General features: G+C 45.2%; 1 protein-coding gene across 2 annotated transcripts in view; it reads right to left on the reverse strand.

The window, feature by feature from the left end:
- CCDC92 (coiled-coil domain containing 92) overlaps nucleotides 1–17,843 on the reverse strand; it is a 31,243-nt gene that overhangs the window by 4,787 nt on the left and 8,613 nt on the right. The window lies entirely within an intron of this gene.

Genomic DNA, 17,843 nt, shown 5'->3' on the forward strand with positions numbered 1-17,843 from the left:
ACATCAAACCTGGGTTCCCCGATTCCAAATCCTAGCCTTTCCACACGCCACATAGACTTCAACAGACTGTGACCAAAATTGCTAGATTGCCAAAGATTTCCCTGACAAGGTACACACTGACAGCTTCCTCACGGAAAGACCGAGCACCTGGGCAATGGGGTGAACGTTTCCTCAAAATGGTATTGAGAGATGGCCAAAGCAAGGAGGAGGAGGAAGAGGCGGGGAGAACTCCAGAAGGAAGCCCATGGATTTCACAGAGCTGAGAGGAGCCCCACATCTTTCTTTGGGAAAGGGCCATGTGGTGACTCTGGGAAGCTGGAGTCTGTCCCCAAACCCTGCCTCCCCACCCACGGTGGCTTCTGTCATCAATCATCAGCTGCTCACTCAGGGCCTCAGATTCTCTGACTTTACTGTAACTCGAGAAATGTGGTGAAGTCAATTGGTCTTTCTGGAAAAGCTACCAAAGAAATTTAAGACGCCTTGCACAGCACTGAAAAATGCAAAGGACGAAATGTGGGTTATTTGCTTATAAATTATTCTTGTAAATACAGAACCTCAGAGTGCATTTTTCCTCATTTGCTATGCCAAAGAGCCCTCCCAGAGGAACACTACTTCTCAAAGGGCTTCCGGTATGTGGATGGCTCTGGAGATGACCACATGCCCAGGTGCTGTCACCACACTGGGTGACACACCCCAGCTCTGGAGCTAAGGAAAGGTCATAACTGGAACTCAAGACATGCGTCTTCAGTCACACGGAAAAGCTTCCCACGATCTCCTCGGGCCACAGGCTTCACTCCAAAGGCAAGTTGACGAAATAAGTGTGAGAGGCAAGCCCGAGAGGGAGGGAGGGAGGGCGGGTAAGGGGAACAGGTACAGAGGAACAAAAGGACATTCGGCGGGGAGAGGGGCATGGTGCAGCGTCCAGTGGTGGTGTTGGCCGCTTTGCCCTGTCGGCGGGGGGAAGGGGGTACAATTTGGCAAAGTGTGTCTGGAGCCTGGGAGCGTACCATCCTGCTGACTTCACGATTTCATTTCTAGGAATCGAGCGAAGGACAAGATTTACTTTTGTGTGAAAAGAGGTAGCCGTGGCAATGGCCGTTACAGTGCAGTTCACAGAAAAGACCAGAAACAGAATCCAACAAGAGGGAACTTATTACAGTGATGGCTTCTAGAGAACAGAGATGAGATTTCCCAGGCCTTTAACTCGACTTCAAGCTGCAGCTGAGGCCAGGGTCGAGTTTCCGTCAGACAGAGCTTTTCCATGGGGAGCTGTGAGCAGCCTTCCAGTTTCCACCCTGAAGGCTTGTCTCTGCTGCAAGCGCAGGTGCTCCTGTCCAGGTCCTGGGCCAGGCAGGGACTTCCACCTGGGACCCCAGGGCTCTGGAGAGCCCATGCTGCTGGGCCAGCTCATGGTCTGAGAGCAGGACACTAACATAGGAGTCAGCCATGACGAGTGGCGCGGGTGGGCTGGCCAGCGTGCTCCTGTGGAAGGAGCCCCCTCTGACTTCCTGCTTAACGCTAACTTTAAGGCAGGCCTTGCTCAAAGAAAAGGGGAAACACTAAAATTTCAAAACAGTTTTGTCCAGCACTGATTGTACAAGATAAGATGTGCCCATAATCTACCAGAGCGGGCAGGGAGGGGAGTAAAAATAGGACCTCAGCGGCCACCCCGTTCCAATCATAGTGTGGTACATTTTATTTGTAACACATTTAAATCTGATTTAAAGAAGCATTCATATTCTAATTGCCTCAGTGGATCAGCAGCTTTGAATTGTACTAAATCTGTAATTTATTAGTTCACCGAGGCAAGTACAGAAATAAGAACGTGCCCTTGAAGCTTCCCATTGTCATGGGCAGACAGCCTCAGGAGAAACACAAAGTGAACAGGAAGACTATGAGTCTATAACATGCAGAGCCAGCAAGGGAGCGTGGCGACTCCGTCTGGGGTCCCGACAGCGGGAAGGCAGGCGTTTTCAACCCCGTGGCACTTCACTGACTGGCGCTCTGTCCTTCTCTGCACTCTGTGCTGACGTAACAGGCCCAAGTGAGGAGAAGCTATTCATGCAGGGCACCCTCCAATTGTTGGGATACACAGCAACAGTGCAGGCCCACTTAGGCCCAAGGAAACGAGTCACGTCTCCAAATGGTATCCAAGCTACTCAATTCTTTTCCCTCTGCTCCAAAGGCTGACAATATCACAGACTTCCTGATGACAAGGAGTTGCTGTAGCTTAAAAGAAAGTGATGATTTCAATTTCTTATTCTTAGCTCTTGTGACATGCAATCACGGGTCATGACCTAATCCTTCCAGTAAATTGGCAAGAACGAAGTTACAGAAGCCTCCCGTTTAGGCCATGGAGACACAGCTGGGAGATGTTGCTAATCTGGACGAAGAAATGAAGGTGGTCCTGAGAGGCTTAATTCAGAATCTCTAAGACACTCTGGGAGTCAGAGACACGAAGGAGCATTCAGGACTCATCCCTGAAAGGGTCAGCATGATGGATGAAGGTAAAAATGCAGGGCGTCTACTACCCATGAATAATGCATCCTTCTTGAGTAAAGGCATTCACCCCGTCTCAACAGTGTGTCAACCAGTAATGGAGGCTGACACTCCCAGAGCACGGCTTGCACAACACTGCACTTTCCGTGTCAAAAGGGCATATGCTACAAATTGTGGGCTCTCTGTATTGCCGCTTTTAGTCTTGAGGCAATCCGATTTTGTTTCTAAGCGTCGCTGGGAGCTGTCAGCAATTTCACAGTTATTGGCTCGGCCAAAGGCAGTGTGGCCTGGACACTGGCCTCCTCTCCTCTCAGAGATGCTGTGCTTAGCTGCAGACAATGGGCTTCCAAGTGACTGGCATTCCAGGGCCCGGCCACGGCAGCGGTCAGAGGGCAGGACCCCCGCCCACGGCGTGCACAGCTCTGCCAGCAAGCTCGGGCCGAAGCAGTGGGCATGGGCATCCTGAAGGGAGACCTGTTGAATAGGCTACCTTGACCACGATTTGGAGGTTAAGCCACACATGCAGTTTTTCCTGTGGTAAATTCATTAGGTAGTAAATTTCTGTTAATTTGCAATTCACTCTACATGTTGGGAAAATTAATGCTTGACAAAGACTGTTCCAAATTCTAGAGAGGGGTTTTGGAGACCTGGCCAAGACTTCCTCCCGGCGCGGGGAGGGATGCTAACACCAGCTCCTGGCGATAACACGCTTTTAATGAAGGTCCTTGGAGAGACGTCGGCCCCGACCTCACCGAGACTGCTCTGTGGCAGCACAAGGACAAATGGCCTATCAGTAGCTCGTTTCCAATTTTCATCCTAATTCAAAAGTAACGTTCTTTCCTCTCTTTCAGGGCATTAATGTATAAATGATGACATGATAATTTTATTTATGGGCCATCTCCACTTGTACAGGCACAAAGTGCTCTCCTATCACCTACGTCGTTTGTTCTCTGAATACTCCCCTGAGGAAAAACAGGAATATCCCATCGACAAGGGAAAACATAAATCCGAGAATGCTGCATCTGCGCCTTGCAGCTTCTCTGGGCCCTCAGGCTCTGTGGGCGAGAATCCTGAAGGCTGGGATACGTCTCAATTCCATGCAGAATATCAGATGCTTTTCCAAACGTCTGCATCACATCTCAAATGCTCTGACCCAGAGGGGCAAATAAGCAGGGGACCTCACGGTGGCCTCTCAGCACGGGGAGCGTAGTGCTCCTCCAGCCGAGCCAGGCCCGGGCCACGTGACAGCCTGCACAGCACTGCTCACCGGAGCAGGATCCACGGGCTCTCTGAGCTCCAGGTTAGACACACAATGACCAAAGGGCACTGCTGACCAGCCAGTATGGCAAAGAGGCTCACCAGCAAAGTTGTCCAGGAAGCTGGCTGGGGGCAGGGCACTCTGGGCCTAGCCGGAGCCCTTATGAAGCAGCTAAGCTAGCTTGGGGAGAAAGAATAAGGTACACATAGCGTTGCATGTGTGCCCTGGTCCTTGGGGTTCAGGCGGGTGCCCAATCCGAAAGCCAGGGCCATACTCCCTGTCTACCTCTGGGGCTGACTCAGCAATGAGTCTGTGTGGGGTCAAAAGGCTGCACCTTGGCCCTGCTGCTGCTGTGGGGAGCAGCTCTGGTGCTACAATGGGGAGGAACCAAAGCCAGACTCGCTTTTGCCCCCTTTTAAACACATACCTTTTTCTTCAACATTCCTCCTAAGCGCACACACAGATCTTGCCTACATTTTCATCTGCAGACAAAGTTGACCATCTTGCATCCCTGCGATGCTCTTGGGATCCAGCCCCCATTCCCAGAGGCCCAGCCTGCTCCGCCTTCCCTCCCCAGCCTTGCCCCACACCAGTCTCCCCCCCGGACTCCATCAACACTGTTGTCCTCCCCCACCTCATCTGCCACACCCCTCCCCCAACACAGGGCCTTTGCACGCCTTTTCCCTCCATCTGGAATTCTCCTGGCAAACTACCTCTCACCCTCTTGCCTAATGAACTTCCATTCTTCCTTTACATCTGAACTCATGCATTACAGGCCGGCTTCAGATAATTTTACAATGCTTCCTAATGTTGCTGAGTGCAGGTCTCCACGAGAATTACATTGCATTAATCAAAAAGCATTACGGCAGCACTGATTTGAACATGACCTCATCCCATAATTCCTTGACATGCCAGAAGCAATATTTTAAAGTGTACCTGTACCACATTTCTTAGCCTAAAAGCAATGGAGTGTCTTTGATGGGAAAGGGTCCCACCATTTAAAAATGGGAAACTTCTTTGTTCGTGGGCAATCAAAAGCAGACTTATCTTTTCACTCAACACAAAGCCTGTGGAACTAGGGTAATAATTTTAGAATCTGAAAAAATAGCGCACTAGCACTCACGTGGTAGCTGTGAATTAGTTATAAGAAGCTATTTTAGCTTCTAGTCATGAATAAGTTATAACCCATTCATGTTAGGTTCCCTCACGCCACGAGCAATCAGAACAGCTGCGGTCTGTCCGTGCCTCTGGCGAGGCCTGTGACCTGACAGGAGCCACCTGGCCCTGAACTGGCTGTGGCATCCCAGTGCTCTGTGACAAGGACCTCTGTGGCCTTCTCCTGGGGACTCCGGGTGCTGCTCTCCTACGGGTCTTAGAGTATAGGCATTGCCATGGAGAAAATGGAGGTTGACTGAGGAGGGCAAAGTCAGCAAGTGTAGACGTTCAATGTGAGAGGATTTCTAGCAGGGAGGTGGTTTTCTAGGCAGATTCCTGGACTCAAGAAGTTGAGGGTGGAGGAAACCTTCAAAATCAGCTAGCTATTCCAACCCCTCTTTATTTCAAGATTAAGAAACTGAGGCCCAAAAATTTGCTGAACACCGTGGGATAAACAAGACCAGAACAGACAAGCTCTTGAGGAGGCAGACTATGTCTGGGATTAAATCTGAACCCCATCTTGTCACCTAAATCACCGCAATATTTAACTCATAGGGTTGCTTCAAGAGCGAAACGCAATCACGTACACAGTCTGGGTACAGTAAGTGCTGTTCGCTATAGCTAAATGGGAGCTGTAAATGTTATAAATGTTAGCTATATTGTTTTCATGTAAATACTGGCCCACAGTTATGCAAACATACTCCCAAGTTGCTTACTGAGTCCCACCTTCCAGTATTTCCAGAACATCATCTAAGTATGGAAACGAGCTAGCAAAGAAATTCTAGTTACCTCCAAAGAGAGAAACATAAAAGGAAACAGAAGCATTTTCTGCTGGCCTTTATCTTCCATTTGCACTGGAGAGAAGCATTCGCACAGAGAATAAAGAGGTAGGCAGAGCAAGGCACCCTCAGGGACAGTAAAGCCTACTTCTTACTTAGAAACAATCTGAAGTGCTCTACAAGAAGCTAAAAAAGGTCCAAGGCTAATTAGGCCATCAACTCTCAATCCAAAATACCTGCTTTTAGGAAAGAAAACCGTCTCTGAAAATGAATACTGACATTAATCTGAATTCAGAACAATCCTGGATAAAAAACTCTTTTAAGTTGTAGGACCTGACTATTTCTACTTGTACGTGTAGTTAAGAAATTCAACTAGTAAGTTATTTAAGAATCCCCAAGAATTAGGGCACCAAGAAAAAGGACATCATTTCCAGGGAGCATAAGCATTCAACAACCACTCCAGAAATATTTTGGTAAAGAGAATAAACACCTTGACAAAGTGGAAGCAAAAAGGGGCACCTGGGGGGCGCCTGGGTGGCTTAGTCGGTTGAGCATCCAACTCTTGATTTCCACTCAGGTCATGACCTCGGGGTTGTGAAACCAAGCCCTACATTGGGCTCTGCGCTTGGTGTGGAGTCTGCTTGGGATTCTCTCTCCCTCTCCCCCTTCCACCAAGCACTCATGCTCTCTCCTTCTCTCTAAATAAAATCTTTTAAAAAAACCCCAAAAACAAAGCAGAAGCAAAAAAATGTTGAAAACAAAAGGTGCAATTGTTTTTTAAAGTGACAGAAAATCTTTATTGATCATCCTTAGAGAATTAGGTTTTTTAAAAGATTTATTTAGGGGAGCCTGGGTGGCTCAGTAGGTTAAGCGTCTGCCTTTGGCTCAGGTCATGATCCCAGGGTCCTGGGATTGAGCCCCATGTCGGGCTCTCTGCTCAGCGGGGAGCCTGCTTCTCCCTCCCCCTCTGCCTGCTGCTCCCCCTGCTTGTGCACTTGCTCGCTCTCTCTCAAATAAATAAATAAATCTTTAAAAAGATAAAATTTTTAAAAAGATTTATTTATTTATTTTTTATTTTTTTTATTTTTAAGATTTTTTTATTTATTTGCGAGAGAGAGAATGAGAGACAGCATGAGAGGGAGGAGGGTCAGAGGGAGAAGCAGACTCCCTGCTGAGCAGGGAGCCCGATGTGGGACTCGATCCCGGGACTCCAGGATCATGACCTGAGCCGAAGGCAGTCGCTTAACCAACTGCGCCACCCAGGCACCCAAAGATTTATTTATTTTAGAGAGAGAAAGCACAAGCATGAGGGGCAGAGCAGATGATGGAGAGTCTCGAGCTAGGTAGGTGGCACATCTTTTTTAAATGGGCATGTCCCTAAAAGCTAAGAGGAAAACTCCAGTAGAAAGCAAAGAAAAAAAGAAAAGCATCTTTTTTTTGCAAGATAACCATCTCACAAAGTAATCTGAATGTCTGCTGATAAGAGGTTAGCACGGTGCATGCAAACTCTTGAGATTATCACAAATGATCATGTAGATGTGTACTTATCGACAAGGAAATATTTTACAATAAGTCAAAAAAGTATATTAAAAGCTGTATATTTAATGTCATATTTTTGTCTATATAAGTAGAGACAACGTCTAGAAGGATATACAACAAAGTGTTAAAAGCATTTATCTCTAGATGGTGGATTGTGGATGATTTTTACTTTTTAAAAATCCTATTTTGATACTCCCTAAAGCTGCTTTAATGATGAATGTATATTAGAGTCAGAAAAAAATTATAAAGTGATTTCTCTTAAAAAAAGATAATCACGAACTATCCACTAGCAAAGTAGTACCACGTGTTTTAGTTATTTTTTTCCAGGGTAGTCTTGGGTTGCTAGAATTGTGACTAGTTTACCAGAACCAAGAATAATGAACGGGAAGGCCATTTTTACAAAAGCAACAATTCAGGTGCCCCCAAGACATGCAGACAATGATCACGATGAGCACTGGAGTACCTCCCTGCTCCCATGCATTATGCATTCCTGTAATCCTCTGACATTATCCATCATAAAATACAAGGCCCGTCAACGATTCTTTAGACACTGACAGCCATTTCCTCCTGAAAGCATGTACAGCCTAGCATTAAAGTTGTAATAGATGTGATTAGAGAGATTGGCAATTAGACACGGGAATGTGATACGTGGCTGTCTGGGAAGTCTGCAGTCACTAGGGGCCTCCATGATGGATTTATTAACCAAGTTTCTCTGCAGTCCGATTATCTCATACTTTAAGAGTTTCCGTTTGGCTTCTATTTAAAAACCACGTCAGGTATCTACACACTGGTAGGGGCTCAGCCCCTCCACTCGAAAACATCTCAGGAAGAAGCAAGTCTGTGTTTCAGATTGTCTGAGAGTCTCTAAGCGGGCAGATGCATGAGCTCCATGGTCTGAAATCACATGGTACTTTCTGGGAGCGCCCTGGGCCTCCGAGAACATTGGGCCACTTAATAGCCAGAATGCCTACACTCTGTGGCAGGCACACCAGCACCCCCATCTCCTGGCTGGGGGCGGGGTGGAGTCGATATCCAGACACAATGCTGGTAGAGACTCAGCTCAGCACTTTCTACTTCAAAGAGAAAAGTCTTAAAGAGAAGTTGCCTCTAGGGAAATAGATGGCCACGTGGTGGCTCTGCTTGGCCCTTCTGCTCTCCCTATGTCTTCCTCCTGTCCTTCTGCACAGCATCCAGGATGACTGCCCTCTGGGCTCCACCCCAGTAGCCTCATTTCAGAAACTAGAGATGAAAACATTCACAAGTCAATAGCAATGCCACTTGTGAACTTCTAATAAGCTTGTCATTTACCAAGATGGTCCTAAGCCAACAATTTAGGGACATATAAATCTCCCAACTTAACACACACACAGTTCTACCTAGTGATATTTTCCTTTAAATGGAAGGGAAAATAAGCAGGTCATATCTGATTAGTGTTTCCATTTCTACACTGACTGTGATTACTGCAGATTTTAATTGTCTACTGATTGATAACCTAAAAGATGTAGTGACCCAAATGCAGAACTGCCTTTTCACAATAATGAAATAGGAGAGTCTCCTTAAATCTTAGCACTTGGTGATCACAATCTAAATTGTATGTTCTAGGCTGAGAAGATGTGTTCACTTGCTTTAAAAATCTCTCAATATGGTTTGCCAAACAGATGAACCATTTCAACTGATTTAACTCATAGGGCTTCCTTTATCCATCCTGTGGACCTACCTAATTATAGTGTAGGTTTCAAGGAAAGAAAGGTATTATTAACTGAAGCTCTATGCACTTTAATTTAGCCAAACTTTTCCTTTATTGCTTATAAAAGGTAAAACAGTCAATTGTTTCACTAGTGCTAATAAAACATATCTAGCTAAACCCTTATGGGGCATCTGGGAAGATTATCACTTACAGAAAAAAGAGACCTTATCCTTGTGATTTAGGTGGAAGAGCTCTGCCCATTCCCAGTTACGTCATCTTGGACAGCTTCGTAATTTAGCTCGGCAATCAAGCCAAAAAGAGTCACCTCCTCTGACTTGCCCTTCTGCAAAATGGGTCCACGCTAATTATTTCAGAAGAGTTTAAACAGGGAAAACAGTAGAGATCTTCAAAATTATTAAAATATCCTAACAATAGTCAATTCAGTAACCAAAGTCACAGTGGCCAGGCATTTAATTTCAGTAATTACATATCCTCTGATAATCACGAATAAAATATTTGTTTTTATTGGACACTTATTTCTATGGAATAACATAGCTTGAGTACCAATAATTTGAAAAGAAGATAAACTTAGTCTCTTAAGGAGGCATTTACCTAGAGCTTCATTACCTATCACTTTTTTTGGATGGCTTCAGCATGTCCACCTACGGCCACATGACCCTTTGACTCTCCATCCTGTGATCTGACAGTCCTGACCTGAGATTACTCAGTTCCTTCAAAGTTTCCTTTCCGTGAGCTTCCTGTCTGTGCTGAATGAATGAGGCACATTTACTGGCGGCATTTCAGGCTGACTCCCATAAAGTTCTTTCTGCTCACAATGAGTCTTTATTATGTCAGGGCACGAGAGAACTCCCAGGATCCCATACTTCACTTCTTCAATAAATTGTGCAGAAGGTTCCAGAGAAGAGGAAAACTCTTCCTGAAACGTGGATCCATGGAGAAGGTCTGTCACTTCAACAGGCAATGCTGAGAGCCACATGCAGCTGATGAGCTTGAGGGGGCTGCCACGTGCCGTGCGTGCCATCTTAGGGCTCGTCTTTGCAACCTAATTTGGATCACACTAGGTAGATGAGCCATCAGTACATTAGCCCAGTGGAAATAAAGGAAAACAAAGAGAAGTAAAGTAAGAGGCAGGGCAGCTGTATTTCATAGATGAGCTATCAGCTGTTGGAGGAAAGCAGAAGAAATCGGGGAAAGCAAACATCACTGTGTCCTGTAAGGAATTTCCAAAGAATGGAGCGCAGTTCAGTATTCTCTTACTCTTACTGACCTTTACCTTTTAAAGGTCATGATTCTTTTATACACTTTTGTCACTTTTTCCATTTGTACAATTGTCTTTTGTTGTTGTTTTCGTCTTGTATCTGACCCCGTGCTCCCACGATGGGGTTAACTAGAATCTTGGTTCATGACACACTCTTTCAGGGCCCACTTTTATTTAGGTACTTTTAATAATAAGCACCTGATCTATCCACATCTTTGGAAATCAGCAATTTTGGTTTAGAGTGCCCAGATTTTCCATTTGAAGTCCCAAATTCTTAGGTTGGGTGTTTCAGCGTCTTCTGGTTGCTCCAACTCTGGTTAAAGTCTGTGGGTCAGTTGGGAGCCTGGGGGATTTATTTTTCCTCCTGCTTTGCATCCTGGGCAGGACGGTCTCCTCCAGTCCTGCAGGTGGACACTTCTCTCGCTGGGTGTGGGGGAGCGTGGGGCAGCTTCCACCTCAGTGAGACAGCTGCTACGTTGTGCCCCACGATGCTTCTCAGCCAGCTCTGCCCTGCTTCTCTGGGGTTTGGCCACTGCAGTTTACAGTGTGCTGATGGTGATGGTGTTGGATGACAATCTGTTCTGTCTCGGCCCTAACCCAGTCTTGGGGTCAGTCCAAGCCATCTGGGCAAGAAAGTACTCAAAGACATTTTTTAGTCATGAGAAGCTGAAAATCATTCATCAATCTTAGTAATTGGTTATTACTGACCAAGTGTCAATGCGCCAGGCTCATAGGTAGATAATCATTTAATTATTGAAACTATTATCCAAGATAGGTATGATTATCCCCATTTTTTAAGGGATGAGGGCTCAGAGGACTAAGACACTTGCCTCGATTTACAAGCACAGTGTATGAGCTCAATGCAAATCTGTTTCCAAGGGGGACATCTGGGACGCCTGGGTGGCTTAGTTGGTTAAGCATCTGCCTTCGGCTCAGGTCATGATCTCAGGATCTTGGGATCGAGCCCCACAGTGGGCTCCCTGCTCCGTGGGAAGCCTACTTCTCCCTCTCCCACTCCCCCTCTGCTTGTGTTCCCTCTCTCTGTCAAATAAAATATTAAAAAAAACACCCCAAAAACAACAAAGGGGACATCTTCTCTGCTTGGGTCCTTCCCGGTGCTCTCCTCCAATTCCAGTGTGTGGTGTTTGGAACCAGGTCTCATGTTAGCTCTGGGAGAAGGTGAGCGTCCTGGCTGTTCGCGTGCACCGTGGAGCTTCAATCCCTGTGGCCGCTACAGACTGCCGCCCACCTGGCGGAGCAGGGGCTGGGCACTGCGCTGAGGCCACCCATGCGGTGCCTCAGCAGGTCCTCCTGACAGCCCTGTGGGGTGGGTCCTTACTATCTTCCCAACTGTACGCGCTGGGAAGGAGGCACAGACAGCTTAGATGATCTGCTCTATGGAGGTCACACATCACCCTGGTATTATTTTGCTGCTTTGTATCTCCCTCTTTTCTTTCCAAGGAGGGAGTTGTGCTAATATAGGCCTACATTTTTAGACAGGAAAGACATAGCCCTTGGCTCAGAATTTCTTTTCACTGAATCTTAAAGCATCCTGTGACAAGATTTTACCAAGGCGTAACCTCCTCTATCGGTTGCAGTCCTATAGAAGGTGGACTGCCTAGACGAGCTCTAGTCATCTATGGGCCCCAGCGACACAGCAGGGTAGGAATTAACCCCCACATGGCCACGGTTTGAATCCTAGCCCTGTCTCATATTAACTATGCAACTTTGGACAAGTTTTGTCTAGTCCCTGTGCCTCTCTCTCCTTATCTGTGAAATGGGATAGCAGTACCCACTTTATCAGGGTCACCATGAAAATGAAATGAGCTCCTCTGAAGAGGCGCTAACCAACAGAACCTAGGGCGACGATTCAAACAGTCTGCTCTCTGCTGTCCAGTGGAGCGGTCACTAGCCACACTGAGCACTTGAAATGTAGCTAGGAGGTCTGAGAAGCACATTTTCCCCCTTGTATTTATTCTGATTTGAATTAATTCAAATTTAAATAGCTCCACATGGCCGGGGGCTACCATAGCGGGCAGCAGAGATGTGAAGCGTTCAGAACCACACCTAGAACTGTGGGCTTGCTGCAATGCGGAGAATCACCCAAACACATTTCCTGGGCGCCCACAGACACCGTTACAGGCCTGTTCTCGCTTTGCATTGCAAGAATGATTTACCAGTTTCATGCTAACTGCCATCACCATTGCACTATCTCATTTTCTGTCTCCCTAGCATTTATCACTACCTACAATTTGGTCATTTATTTATCTTTCCTATATCACCAGAATGTAAACTCCATGGGAACAAGGGCCTTTCTCTCTGCTCCCTGCTGTATCACTTAGCACCTAGAATAATGGACGCCTTCCTCTAGTAATCTGAGCTGGCCCTTTGGGAAAGGGTTCCCTATAGCTGGGAATTAGTGGTGCTCTCAGCCAATCTTTGGTCCGACACCCTCCCCTGTTAGGTCATGTATTTTGTATTGGTGAGGTGAGAGGATGTGGAAATATTTATCCAACTGGCATGGGAATAAGGCAAAGGCAAAGGAGGGAAGGATAGCCAGTTCATGCATGCCTTTGGGGACTCTCTCAAATAAAAAGACCCAAAAACTATCAGGCCACATAAAAATGAAATAAAGTTTAATTTCAGTGGGAGGGAAAGTGTGGGCATGTTCAAGATATTCTGAGTTTGTGACATACGGGATCTTGTTGGGGCAGCTTATTTACACGTGGAAAAGTTATTTCTGTTACGAGCCAACCACATCCATCCTTGGTGCTGACGCACGAGGATGTGGCCATGCCACGTGCAAATCAAGGGCTTAGTTCCTGTTGGAGGAAAGTCTCAGTGGAGTCAGAGCTCGGAAATGAGGAAACACACGTGCCAAGCTCCGAAGAGGCTTCTCCTGGTCCTTGACGACATGAGAAAAACGTGGACAATGCAGCAAATTCTCTGTAAAGCTGACTCTATTCCATTCACAGGACAATTCTTTATTTCTACTGTCGGATTTCCCAATTCAAAAATGCACTGTTACAGGAGTTCTGAAAGCCTGGGAATCACTCGAATCACCAAGAGGTTATGGCGAGCAGCTGGACATCATCACTGGTTTTGTTTTTTATCTTCTGAAGTTGACAAGGCCTGTTAGAATAGGCCGAGCAACCCACCCTCCGTTTAAAACGTGTGCCTGGAGGTTAAATATCAAGCCAGCACATGCTCCTTGGTGCACACTGTGTATTCAGTCTTATGCCTACAATTTACCGGGGTTGTGAGACTCAGCCTCCCAAGTACAAAGAAAACTAAGTATAATGAAATCCTCATGAGGTATATGCCAAGTACAGGGACCAGGGGAGGGGTAATGGGCATGAAGATTCGCCTGCCACAGTGCCTGAAGTGCTTTCTGATGACCTGCCTGTCTCCCACGCGAGGCTGTATAAATCCCTGGAGGCAGGGTCCCAGTCATTTGAGCATTCCCAGGACCGTCTGCGCTGCCAGGCACGTGGGGGAACCTGGTGAGCGCTGAGAGGGGAAGGACTGCCAGGGCAGAGATGGTTTTGTTTTGAAGAGGGACCGGGTTCACACAAGAGAGGGTGTTTCTGGTGAGGTAAACATGGAGTCTTAAGAGTAGCAGTGAGGCCATGTTGAACATGGAAAGAACATTCCGGGGAATGGTAGAAAATCAGGTTAGAAAAGCCAGGGTTGGATTTCAGTTGCTTATTAAAAGACACTCAGAAAAATGGAGATGGAAGAAGAGAGAGAAAATGGGGGGAAAACTGAAGTTTTATCCAACAGAGACAAAAGCTGGACTGAAGAATGTTTAGTCCGGTGGAGTAAGATTATGGAAGGCAAGAGCCTTGACGGCACATCGTCCTGCTCTGGGGAAATGGGGTCACAGAGAACCCCCTGCACAGAGTGCTTTCAATGCCTTGCACCAAGCTATGCCCTTTCTACTCACTCTAAGGAGTAGACACTATTATCCTCATTTTACACATGAACAAACAAGCTTCAACAGGTTCAATAACTTCCTTGACGTCACAGCTAGCAAGTGGCAGGGCTGGGCTTCATCCCCAACTGGGCGACTTCAAGGCCATGCCCTTAGCCGCGGACTGTGCCACCTGGCCCAGATAAAGGCGACAACCCATGAATGCTTCAAAGTGCATGCCCTGCAGAGGCAGAATCATTTGCCCCATGTTCCATTTGTTCAAAGTCCTCTCTTGCCCTTTTCTTTCCCCATATTTTAAGTTTTAAGCTTCTTGGGTCTATTCTTTTTTTGCTTGATGCTAACTAGAAGTCCAGTGCTTATTCTTGAGGATGCTGCTCATTAAAAATAAAAAATCTCAGAATAAGAGAAAATATTTCTTTCCTCCTACAGCTGCAGAACAGCAGACACTCCTTTGTGTCTGCGTTAAGAAGCTAGTTCTGTTAAAGAACTACGGTCGTACTCTGCTCTCCTGTGTGGAAATGTATACTTTCGTTTCACCACCAAACAAGTATTTTAAGACATCTGGACTTTGGAGATTATTGCTAATTCACTCAAAATATAACCTTTGATTTCTAAAAGTTTGCTTTTTTTTTTTAATTTTTTTATTGTTATGTTAATCCCCATACATTACATCATTAGTTTTAGATATAGTGTTCCATGATTCATTGTTTGTGCAAAAGTTTGCTTTTCTAATTGGTTGCCTTACTGATAACTTATTGTTTTATTTAAAATATTTTATTTATTTGAGAGCGAGAGAGTGAGAGTGAGCACGAGCAGGGGGGAGGGGCAGAGGGCGAGCGTGAGGGAGAAGCAGACTCCCCGCTGAGGAGGGCGCCTGATGTGGGGCTCAATCCCAGGACCTTGAGATCATGACCTGAGCTAAAGGCAGATGCTTAACCGACTGAGCCACCCAGGCACCCGATAATTTATTATTTTAATAATACAATTTAAAGTGACATTTCTTATGTGAAGATATAGAAACCTTTAAGGTTTCCTGGTTAGAGAGGAGCCTGGGATTTCTCTCTTCCTACAGAAGATTAAAATAAATTAGACAATGACAAATTCCTTATTCGGATGGAGTTTGCGTGTGTCCATCCAAATCAACCACCAGTGCCACACTCAGATGGATTTTTAAATAGAATGGGGAGTAGAAGAGGGTGCATCCTTGCTGAGGCAAGTATAACCCAGCAGAGAGTGGGAGGAGTGGTACCTGTTTGGGTCTTGGGGAAGAGCTGGCCTGTTTCTGCAATCTGACTCTAACCTGCTCTCCATAAGCAGCTTTTTTATTTTGTCAGAGAATCTACACAGCCATTGTTCTTGTGGCTGACATACATATATATGTATACGTGTGTGTATATACATATATACACACACACATATATACACACGTATATTCCAAGATACGTATATATATAATACATATATTTCAAAAAATAATTGGAATTCATGTGTGAATGTTATTATTTGAGACAACTGTAAGCAGTCAGAATTAAAGGAAGAACGCAGGGAATTCCATCCTCTTGATTAACTCCATTTGGGAGTGTGACCCAGTGAGAGCAGTGGTTCTCGTCGGGCACTTGTGCCCCCAGGGTGGATATTTAGGGTTGTCACAATCAGGGAAGGGGCATGTCTGGCATCTAGTGGGTAGAGGTCAGGCATGCTGCAAAACGGCCTACAATGCACAGGACAGCCTTCACAACAGAGAATGATGCAGCTCGAAATAGCAGCACTGTGGTTGAAAAGCCCTGGGCTCATCAATCTAATTGGAGGCAGGCCTTTTTTCTCTTTTGACTTGAGGTTTACTCCACTCTCCTTAGGTTTCCTGGATTGCCAGTAAACTGTGGGTGGATGGAGCTCTCAGGAGGGACAAGCTCCAGCCATGTGCAGCGTTCTCCCTGCAACAAGCTGCTGACCCTGGAGGAAAGGGCCTCTGTTTGAAAGGGCTTCTCCCCCAACATATGAAGCTCCTGGTGAGGAGTGGGTGCAGGAAGGTGCTGCTTTACCCGCCTCACCATGCTGGCCAGAAATATGTGCACTTCCTTTCTTTTGTTTGCAAGAAAAGGGCTGCATGTAAACTTCAATTTGCTTAAGACTATAATAATGTTCCTCCCTTTATTTGACAGTCTAAAATGTTGTCTTTTCCTACAAATGCGTAAGTGACCTGAGAAACGGAGAGGATGAATGTGAGAGATTTCTGGAACCCCAAAGAGGGACTCCAGTACTATAATTATAAAAGTGGTATTTTAAGAGATGATAAATGGGTATATCAAAGTTGACCCAATATACACTTTCCATGGGAGTCCTTTGATCTAGAACAGTTAATGAATCTCCAGGAAATTTTGATGTTTAAAGGCTTTAACATTTTGAATGCAAAGGAATTCTTTTTAAGGAGACCACTAAATAGTATATATGAATCTTAAAAGGATTTTAAGGACTCCAAATAAATTTATAAAATAATGCCAAAACTCCTAATATTTTATGTGTACTAGCACTTTAAGAAAAGCTTTCCAGGCTGGGAAAAATTAAAGAACAGGCTCCATGATCACCAGGAAATGCTGTTTATAAAAAGAGCTATAATTTAAACTTTGTTATTTGCACAAATGTATTGGGGAAACTAAAGAAATTAGTGTTGAGCTGGTAAACCTTAAAATGGTTTTCTACTTGGAAAAGGTCTCTTCCAAAGTAAAAGCAATTGGGTTATAAGAATCCCAGTTTAGAAATAAAATTTAAAGATACAGGTACAAATTGAAAAGCTATCTCTTTTGAAAAGCCTCTATATTAAGAACAAGAATGAAAGTATTTCAATATAACATGGAAGGCTGCATAACAGAATTAAATTATTCAAGTGCCCTTAGTACTCTTGAGGCAAATCCTCTCACACACTGTTTTGTGAATTTGGGGATGTAAAGGAAGGTCCTATTTTTCTCGGTGGGGGCAAATAAAGCAAGCACCTCTCTCTGAGTACCTCTGAGCCAGGTACCAGGAAGGACACTGGAATACACCAATGAATAAAACAGATACAAATCCTGCTGTCACAGAGCCAACACGCTAGAGTGGGGAGGAACAGACAACCCTGCATATACTAATTCATACAGAAAAGTAGGATTTTTGCACAAAGGCTAAATTGTACTTCATAAATCCCTTACACTTGCCTTACTGATAAGCTCATGGTTATCCACATCATCATTTAAGAGTTGGTAAATCTAAATGTGAGTGTGCAACTGGTAACTACAACTTAAGAAACTAGTATAATTTATTTTTTTTAAATCTTAGACAATATTACCTATTATGCTAACTTATAAAGTTACTCCACTTCTGGGGCACTTAGGTGGTCCAGCCGGTTAAGCATCTGCCTTTGGCTCAGATCATGATCCCAGGGTCCTGGAATTGAGCCCTGCACTGGGCTCCTTGCTCAGCGGGAAGTCTGCTTCTCCCTCTGCCCCTCTCCCCACCCCCACTTGTGCTCTCTGCTCTCTTCCTCAAATAAATAAAATCTTTAAAAAAAAAAATTACTCCACTTCCATTAGCTGAGTAATGTTTTAAGATACCGTATTTCTCTGACAAATTCTTAGTCAACAATTGCATTATTCTTTAATGTAAATTGTCTATATTTTCTAAAATCTCTAATTCCTTTTGGACTAGAAGAGCACTGAGATAATTAGTTAATAATCTAT

This window comes from Halichoerus grypus, chromosome 13 (genome assembly GCF_964656455.1).
Source record: "Halichoerus grypus chromosome 13, mHalGry1.hap1.1, whole genome shotgun sequence".
In the NCBI taxonomy this organism is placed as follows: domain Eukaryota; kingdom Metazoa; phylum Chordata; class Mammalia; order Carnivora; family Phocidae; genus Halichoerus; species Halichoerus grypus.